The sequence below is a fragment of the Hemitrygon akajei genome, chromosome 6, assembly GCF_048418815.1.
Source record: "Hemitrygon akajei chromosome 6, sHemAka1.3, whole genome shotgun sequence".
In the NCBI taxonomy this organism is placed as follows: Eukaryota; Metazoa; Chordata; class Chondrichthyes; order Myliobatiformes; family Dasyatidae; genus Hemitrygon; species Hemitrygon akajei.
In genome coordinates, this window is record NC_133129.1 from 50,327,087 (window position 1) to 50,337,158 (window position 10,072).

At 41.2% G+C, this 10,072-nt stretch overlaps 1 pseudogene; it reads right to left on the reverse strand.

Moving 5' to 3' along the window:
- Positions 1–615: 615 nt before the first annotated feature.
- Positions 616–1,311, reverse strand: LOC140729790 (sin3 histone deacetylase corepressor complex component SDS3-like; annotated as a pseudogene).
- Positions 1,312–10,072: the final 8,761 nt, after the last annotated feature.

The window sequence follows — 10,072 nt, forward strand, 5'->3', positions numbered from 1 at the left end:
CAAAGGAAGTGGTTGGTGATCTGCTGTCTCTGTTAGTTATTCAAAAGTCAGGGCAATCCAAAGACTCACAGAAAGATCTTTCACCATTTGATGAAGCAGTTGATTGAAATCCTGTTGTTCGTTCCATTGTTCTTAAGCTGCTGTTAACGTACAGTTTTGCAGATAATAAGGATTACCTGCAATGCTATCTGTCTGAAGTTCAAAAAAACAAATCTTGATCAAGAAAATGAGACTGAACTCTATGCACTATTTCTGAATTGTTTGGAGGAGTCTATGCATGAAAAATCCCAGTTGTGCACAGTGCAAGAAAATATTGCTTACCTGGTTCATTCAGCACATGTGAAAATACAACAATAGAAACCTTACAGTTTGTTGCCAGAATTTGCCTCTGTTTTGATGCTGTTTCCCAACGTCTTTGTGCAAAACAGGACACATTGGCTGAGGATTCAAAATATGTACGGGCAAAATAAACTTCCCTGCAAAGGATTAAGTGTATGATTCTCAATGGAGGAAATGATTGATTCAAGATTTACCTTGTGCAAAAGCTGTTCTGTTTGAATGAAATTGATTTTTTCCAAGAGCTTTTAAGGGATGACTAATTTTCATGGATCTTTCCTAAGGAAATTGTTCAGGAGAAGATGGAGGTGCTGGTCTTTTTGGAGATTAAGTTTATTGGCAGTTTGTAGATCTTCCATTATGTGTTCATCTGTTAACAAGTAATTTAACTGCGCAGGTGCAGGTTTTTGTCTTTTGTCTGTAATTGGAACAGGGTCATTAGGTCTCCTCCTTAGTTTCCTAGTCCTTATTATCTCCTGTGAGTTCCATTGTTAGCCTCTCATTCTCAGTCATCTTTTTCTTTTCTTCCAACTCAATCTTTTTATCTTCACATTCCTTCACTGCTGCTTTCTTCTCTTTAATATAATTCCTTTCCACTTGTTCTGTCTCCAGTTGCAGAAAAGGCTCTGCATTGCGTATTCTTTCCTTGTATTGTTGATCTAGTTTCTTCATCTTTTTCTGATACCCCTGCAAAGTGCCTTCCTGTAACTGCTGTGGCTGTCTTTTGAGAGATGTCAATTTCTCCTGGTACGTCTGCTCTTTTACTTCCAGGTAGTCTTCATCATCCCTCTTGTTGGCAATATCTGTCTCCCTGTTGACGCTGTCTAGCTCCTCCTCATTGTTGTAACAGTCAACAATGGATGAGAGGAGAGCTACAGATATATTTCCCGCCAAGCTGCTCTCCTTTGCTGACACATCTAGTGCCTTGATGGTGTGCCAATCCAACTGGATTTTCCTGAGCCATTCCTGAGCCATCCCAGCAACAGTGGTCCTCCATTTTTCAGTACATAGAGGTTCAGCTGCTGTGTTTTGTCTCCATAGATCACTGTCACTTTAATTTTACCTCTGGGATGCTCGCTCTGTCCTGTGTAAGTCTTTAGCAGTAGTTTAGTTCGTTTCAGAGGTATGTGAGAAAGCAGTCATTTATAGTCGCATCCAGAGATCAGTGTTAAAGCTGAGCCTGTGTCCAACTCCATTTTCAGTCTCACACCCTCCACTTGTGGAGTGATCCATATTACTCTTCGATCATCTGTCTCTTTCACGCTGTAAAGATGCCGACAAGACAATTCACTTTCGTTGGAGTTGTTTTCATCAGAACTGCCTTCTTACATTTTGTGTACCTTGCTATATTTTCCTTTCTGGGGTTTCTTGTTTCTCTGTATTTTGCCCTTTTTCTGCTTTTGACTAGCTTTGCATACTCTGCCAATGTGGCTGTGTTTGCCGCAGTTTCTGCATTCTTTGTCTTTAAACCAACAGTCATCTGGGTCATGTATTCCCACAATGGTAACATTTCTTTCCTTCATTTCTATTCAGTGGCATTTTATTTGTGGCATATTCTAGAGATGTTTGTTGTATCTCGGAAGCACCTCGTGCTGCTGCTTCCGTTGATATTGCAATGTTTAGCGCTTTCTCAAGGGTAAAGTCTCTTTCACACGGAAGCTTATTCTGTGTGGTTTCACAGTGCATGCCACACATTAACCTGTCCCTCAATGCATCCGATAGGCCAGCTCCAAATTAACAATGGTCTGTTAATTTGCGCAATTCAACACATTATTCAGAAATGCTTTCATTTTTGCTCTGATTCCGACTGTGAAATTTAAATCTTTCAGCAATGACCAGTGGTTTGGGGTTTAAACGCTGTTGGAGAGTGTCTACTATTTGCTTGAATGTTTTGTCAGCTGGCTTTTCAGGGGTTAACAAGCTCCGTAGCAGGCCGTATGTTTTTGCTCCCATAATACTGAGAGAGACATTGGCTTTCTTTTCATCCTTAATACCGATAGCCTCACAATATAACTTCATTTTTTCAATGTAAGTTGCCCAGTGTTCAATGCCACTACCAAATGCTGTAATGGTTCCAATCATCGCCATCTTTGTTATGTTAATTAAGCCTCGTTCTCCCCTTATTTTCCTTTTTTTTTGACTCACGTGTATTTTTTGCTAGCGCACTCCGTCTAGATGTGTGTGTGTGTCACTCCTTTTTATCTCCCTTCTGGGGCAGGCAGACAATAAGTCCCTGGGAGTCAGCGCTGGCTGTGGTCTTGGCTGAACGTGCTGCGGCTCCGACTGTGTCTCTTGGTCTCCCGACGTTCCCGACCCCGGCTGTGCTCTGGCTTCCTTTCGGACTCACGGCCTCGCTTTGCCTCCTTCTCCTGCTCCTTGGCTTGTTCCGTGCACTCTTCTTCCAAGTGTTGTTATCAATTAAAACACAGTGTTCCGATACGATGTAGGTTCATTAACATTGTTGTCAATTTGTTGTGTATGTGGCCTGGTTACACAACAATGCTATTAATAAAAATGCTGGAGATGGGAGCTAAGTTTCATGGTTCTCTATTGACATAATCCGAACTCGGCACACACGTACAGATCAATACATACCTAATAGCGCATGCAACAACATCTACCTACAACATAAAGTAGTCCCATATTATACAGTAGCTATACAGTACACTATCCCTAATCAAAATATGTCTTTCCAAATGCTCATAATTTGTGCCTCTCAGGATATTCTCCAACAACTTGCTCACCACTACAGTCAGACTCACCAGTCTATAATTTCCTGGGTTATCTCTACTCCCTTTCTTGAACAAGGGAACATCATTTGCAGCCCTCCAAAGCTCTGGTACTTCTCCTGTCCCTATAGATGATGCAAGAGGCTCAGCAAGCTCCTCCCTCACTTTCCACAGCAGCCTGGGGTATATCTCATCCAGTCCTAGTGACTTATCTAACTTAATGCATTTCAAAAGCTCAAGCACATCCTCTTTCTTAATGTCTATATGCCTAAGCATTTCAGTCCACTGAAGTCATCCTCACAATTGCCAAGGTCTCTTTCTCTGATGAATACTGAAGCAAAGTATTCATTAAGTACCTCCGTTACCTACTCAGACTCCATGCACATGTTTCCACTATCGCACCTAATTAGTTCTATTCTCACACGGCTCATCCTCTTGCTCTTCACTTACTTGCAGAATGCCTTGGGGTTTTCATTAATCCTGCTCACCAAGGCTCTCCTTCTGGCTCTCCTAGTTCCATTCTTAAGATCCTTCCTAGCAAACTTGTAATTTTCTAGAGTTCTAACAGTACCTAGTTTCTTGAACATTTTGTAAGCTTTTCCTTTCTTCTTAACTAGATTTTCTACACCCTTTGTACACCATGGTTCTTTAACCCTACCATCCTTTCCTTGCCTCTATGCAAATGTTCCCTGAACATCTGCCACATTTCTGCTGTACATTACCCTGAGAACATCTGCTCCCAAGATACTGCCTAATAGCATCATATTTCCCCCTTTCCCAATTAAATGTTTTTTTTCCAAATTGTCTGCTCCTATCCCTCTCCAGCACTATGGTGAAGGAGATAGTTATGGTCACTAACTCCAAAATGCTCTCCCACCGAGAGATCTGTCACCTGACCAGGTTCATTTCCCAATTCCAGATCAAGTACAGCTTCTCTTCTAGTTGGCTTAACCACATATTGTGTTGGGAAATCTTCCTGAACACACCTACAAACACCATTGCATCTAAATCCCTTGTGCATTGGAGATGCCAAACAATATTAGGAAAGTTAAAAACTCCCACTACAACAACCCTATTATTATTGCACCATTCCAAAATCTGCCTCCCTATCTGCTCCTCAATATCCCTGTTACTATTGGGGACGTCCATAAAAAAAACACCTAGTAGAGTTATTGCTCCTTCACTGTTTCTGACTTCCACTCTACTCTAACTCAGTAGACCATCCCTCCATGATTTCCTCCTTTTCTGCAGCCATGACACTATACCTAATTAGCAATGCCACTCCTCACCTCTTTTGCCTCCCTCTCTGTTCTTTTTGGAATATCTAAAGCCTGGCACACTCAGCAGCCATTCCTGCACCTGAGACATCTAGGTCTCTGTAATAGCTACAACGTCATAGTTCCACATATTGATCCACACCCTAAATTCATCCACCTTGTCTATGATACTCCTTGCATTAAAATAGACACATCTCAAACCATCAGCCTGAGTGCATCTTTGCTTTAACATCTGCCTATCCTTCCTCACAAACTCCTTACATGCTGTCTCTACTTGTGCTCCAACCTTCCCATCCTCTGCTTCTTCACTTTGATTCCCACCCTCCTGCAAATCTAGTTTGAACTCTCCCCAATAGTATTAGCAAACCTCCTACCTGGGAGGAGAGGCTGGAAGGTCAGGATAGTTCCCCTGAAAAAAAATGTCAATGGCCAAATGAAAAAAATGTCCAAGATGGCAAAATGTGTTCATGCAATAAATATAAAAAATCTACTCCCTCTGAAAAATGGGTTAAAAATGATGGTCATAGATTTAAAATAATTGGAAAACATCTGTTGGGGAGATTAGAAAAAATAGTTCCACTTTGATTTGTCAATATAGAAAAAATGTGTTAAACAGTGATTTTATAAATTATTTATGCAATTAAGCTGAGCTATCCTGTCTGGAAGCATTGGGGCCAGATTTCATAACAACTGCTGAAAACTGTGAGCATTTTACAAATAAGTGAACTAGGATAAGCTGAATTTCTTTTCACTATTCCCTACCTTAGGGAGCTGATCATGAGCCCAGTGGTACCTTGCACTCATCTTATTCTTTAATCATCATAAATAACTTTCTAACTCTTTTCAGGATCTACAGATTTCAACTTTGCAACACAAATACCCACTGAAGACTACCCTCAAGATCGGAAAATGCATCCAGTGAAAATTGTAGTGAAATGCATGATTTTGAAATGATCATTAGCTATTGTTTGTGGGAGAATAGAAAAAAAGAATTGGTATTTTAACACCTGTCAGTCTCTAAGCTGAGGTTTGTTTTGCTAAATTACAAAAATGAGAAATGTGGTTACAGTGTTGAGCTTCTCTATAAAGCACACTCCATTTGCATATTTTATTGAAACTGATTGTTGGCAAAGTGAACTTACTGGTGAGAATCCAAATATCCAAAAATCCAAGTGCTTTAATTAGCATCAACATTAATGCAAATGAGAGCAATCACCTTCTAAATTGGAGTATTTTTAGCAAATATCAGCACTAACATTGCTAGTATTCGGCGTAGGAAGATAATTAGAATAAGATTAAAAGTTGTTCCAGAACAGCTAAAGCTCTTAAAGATACACTAAATGGAAAACAACTCTGTTTACTTCAGAGCTGCTGAGAGCTGATTTTCATTCATGATTTTTGAAGGTGTGGGTGCTGTGATTCTGTGGTGCATTAATTTGCCTGTATGGGTAGGGCTCATGAGTAAACAAATAACATAGAACCTGAAACTCATCCTGGGGCTGTCAACATTAGGGCTCCAACACTGCAGAAAGTTATTTAGGGTGAATGAGTGGGTCATTGCTCCTAGATCTGCATTTGTGGAGCTTTGAGTAAGGTACCAAGGTTTCAGGAGACCAATCATCCAAAAGCAAATCTTGAGTTCAGATGAAGCAGCAATGGAACAAATTGACCTTAAGCAAACAAAACTGAGGACAGAGGATAACGCGACTGGATGAGTCACACAGAGACCAGAGCTGTTACTGTAAATGTCTTTATTCAGCACAAGTAGACATTCACAAGGCCATAAGACATAGGAGCAGAATTAGGCCATTTGGCTCATTGACTCTGCTCTGCCATTTAATCATGGCTGATCCTTTTCCCCTCCTCAGCCCCATCCCTCGACCTCTCACCTCAGCCTTTGACTGAACCTATCAAGCTCTGTCTTAGTTACACCCAACAACCTGGCCTCCACACTGCATGTGGTAATAAATTCCACAAATTCACCACCCTAAGAAATTTCCACTCTAAAATTCACCACTCTAAAGAAATTTCTCTGCATCTCTGCTTTGAAAGGGCACCGCTCTATCTTGAGGCTGTACCCTCTTGTCCTAGACTCTCCCATCATGGGGAAACATTCTTTCCACATCTAATCTGTCTAGGCCTTTCAACATTCAAAAGGTTTCAATGAGATCACCCCTCATCCTTCTAAATTCCAGCAAGTACAGACGCATAGCTATCAAACATTCCTCGTATGATAACCCTTTCATACCCAGAATCATCCCTGTTAACTTGCTCTGAACCCTCTCCAATACCTACACATCTTTCCTTAGATGAGGAGCCCAAAACTGTTCGCAATCCTTAAGCTGAGGCCTCACGTGTGCCTTCAGCATCACATCCCTGCTCTTGTATTCAAGATCTCTTGAAATGAATGCTAACATTCTATTTGCCTTCCTCAACACCAACACTACCGGTAAATTAATCTTCAGGGTCTTCTGCCCAAGGACTCCTAAGTCCCTCTGCATCTCAGATTCCTGGATTTTCTCCCCATTTAGAAGATAGTCTGTACATTTATTTCTCCCACCAAAGTGCATGACCATGCATTTTTGACAGACAGACATACTTTATTGATCCCGAGGGAAATTGGGTTTCATTACAGCCGCACCAACCAAGAATAGTGAAGTTATATAGCAATATAAAACCATAAATAATTAAATAATAATAATTTAATCATGCCAAGTGGAAATAAGTTCAGAACCAGCCTATTGGCTCAGGGTGTCTGACACTCCGAGGGAGGAGTTGTAAAGTTTGATTACTACAGGTAGGAATGACTTCCTATGACGCTCAGTGTTACATCTCGGTGGAATAAGTCTCTGGCTGAATGTACTCCTGTGCCTAACCAGTACATTATGGAGTGGATGAGAGTTATTGTCCAAGATGGCATGCAACTTGGACAGCATTCTCCTTTCAGACACCACCGTCAGAGAGTCCAGTTCCACCCCCACAACATCACTGGCCTTACGAATGAGTTTGCTGATTCTGTTGGTGTTTGCTACCCTCAGCCTGCTGCCCCAGCACACAACAGCAAACATGATAGCACTGGCCACCACAGCCTCGTAGAACATCCTCAGCATCATCCGGCAGATGTTAAAGGACCTCAGTCTCCTCAGGAAATAGAGATGGCTCTGACCCTTCTTGTAGACAGCCTCAGTGTTCTTTGACCAGTCCAGTTTATTGTCAATTCATATCCCCAGGTATCCCCAAGCATTTTCCAACATTGAATTTTATTTGCCACCTTCTTGCCCATTCTCGTAATCTGTCTAAGTCTTTCTGCTTCCTACCTGTTTCCTCAACACTACCTACCCCTCCACCAATTTTCGTATCATCTGCCAACTTTGCCATCTATTCCATTATCTTAGTCATTGATCCACAGCATAAAAAGAAAGCCCCAACACTGACCCTTGCAAAGCACTACTAAGCACTGGCAGCCAACCAGAAAAGGATCCTTTTATTCCCACTCACTGCCTCCTATCAATCAGCCAATGCTCTAACTATTCCAGTAAATATCCTGTAATACCATGGGCTATTAACTTAGTAAGCAACCTCATGTGTGGCACCTTGTCAAAGGCCTTCTAAAAGTCCAAATATCCAACATCCACTACATCCCCTTTATTTATCCAATGTGTAATCTCCTCAAAGAATTCCAACTGGTTTGTGAGGCAAGATGATCCTTTAAGGAAACTATGCTGATGTTGTCTTATTTTATCCTATGCCTCCAATATCTTCCCAACCACTGAGAGCAGGCTAACAGCTCCACAATTTCTTTTCTGAGGCGTTCCATCTTTCTTGAAGAGTGGAGTAACATTTGCAGTTTTCCAGTCCTCTGGCACCATTCCAGAGTCCAATGATTTTGAAAGATCATTACTAATGCCTTCACAATCTCTACCACTTTCAGTACCCTAGGGTGCAGTTCATCTGGTTTGGGTGACTAATGTACCTTTAGGTCTTCCAGCTTTTTGAGCACCATCTCTTTTGTATTACGAACTGCACTCACTTCTCTTCCCTCACATCCTTCAACATTTGACACAATGCTACTGTCTTCCACAGTGAAGACTGAAGCAAGATACTCATTTAGTTCATCTGCTATATTCTTGGCCTCTGTTATTATCTCTCTCTCGCTTCATTTTCTACTAGTCCTATATCCATTCTCATCTCTGTTTTATTTTTTTACATACTTGGAAAAGCATTTACTAGCTACTTTGATATTGTTTGCTTGCTTGCTTTCATATTTCCTATTTTCCCTCCTAGGGATTCTTTTAATTGCTCTCTGCAGGGTTTTGAAAGCTTCCCAATCCTCTGTCTTCCCACTTTTTTTTTGTTGTATGCCTTCTCTTTTGCTTTTACATTAGCTTTGTCTTCCCTTGTCAGCTATGGTTGTACTATTTTGCCATTTGAGTTTTTTTGTTTGTTTTTATAATACATCTACCCTGTACTTTCCTCATTTTTCCTCGATACTCACTCTGCTGTCATCCCTACCAGCATTTACTTCCCATTTACCTTGGCCAGCTCCTCTCTCGTACCTCTGTAATTTCCTTCACTCCACTGAAACTCAGACTTTACTTTCTCCCTATCAAATTTCAAGTTGAACAATCATGTTGTGATCACTGTCTCCTGAGGGTTCTTTACCTGAAACTCCCTAATCACCTCTGGTTCATTACATAACACCCAATCCAGTATTGCTGATCCCCCAGTAGGCTCAATAACAAACCACTCTAAAAAGTCATAGGCATTCAATAAACTCACCCTCTTGAGATCCATTTTCAACCTTATTTTCGCAATCGACCTGCATGTTGAAATCTCCCATGACTATCATAACATTGCCTTTTTCACATGCCTTTTCTGTTTCCTGTGGTCCACATCCCAGCCACTGTTGGGAGGCCTGTATATAACTGCCATCAGGGTCCTTTTACCCTTGCAGTTTCTTAACTCAACCCACAAAGATTCAACATCTTCTGATTCTATGTGATATCTTTGCACAGTTTTGATGTCATTCTTTACCAGCAGAGCCACACCTACTTTCCTCTCCCTTTGATAGAATGTGTAACCTTTGATATTTACTCCCAACTACAACTATTCTTCAGCCACAATTCAATGATGGTCTCAACATCACACCTGACAATCTGTAATAGTGCAACAAGATCATTTACCTTATCCTGATACTCCATGCATTGTGATATCAAACTTTGAGTACTGTATTTGCTACCCTTTCTGATTCAGTATTCCTATTGCACTGATACTCACCCTGCTGGCTACAATTATGTCCTATCACCTGCCTGCCCTTCCTGACAGTCTGATTTTGCTTTTTTACCATCTGTCCTATCCTGAGTCCTTACAGTCCAGTTCCCATCCCCCCTGCAAAATTAGTTTAAGTCCTCCCCAACAGCTCTAACAAACCTGACCACAAGAATATTGCCCCCCCCCCTCAGTTTCAGGTGCAAACTGTCACTTTTGAACAGGTTGTTCCTCCCCCAGAAGAGATCCCAATGATCCAAGAACCTGAATCCCTGCCCCTGGCACCATTCAGGACACTCAGATAGTGAATTGAAGGTAAATCCCTTGGAACTCAAAGTTTTACACTCATTAAACACAGAGCTAAAAGCCAGTTGTTGCAAGCGATTTGTGGCTTATCCATTTAAAATGGGAGTGCAGCTCAACTGATCAGAACACATCTGAATATTCAAACACCTTTTTTTG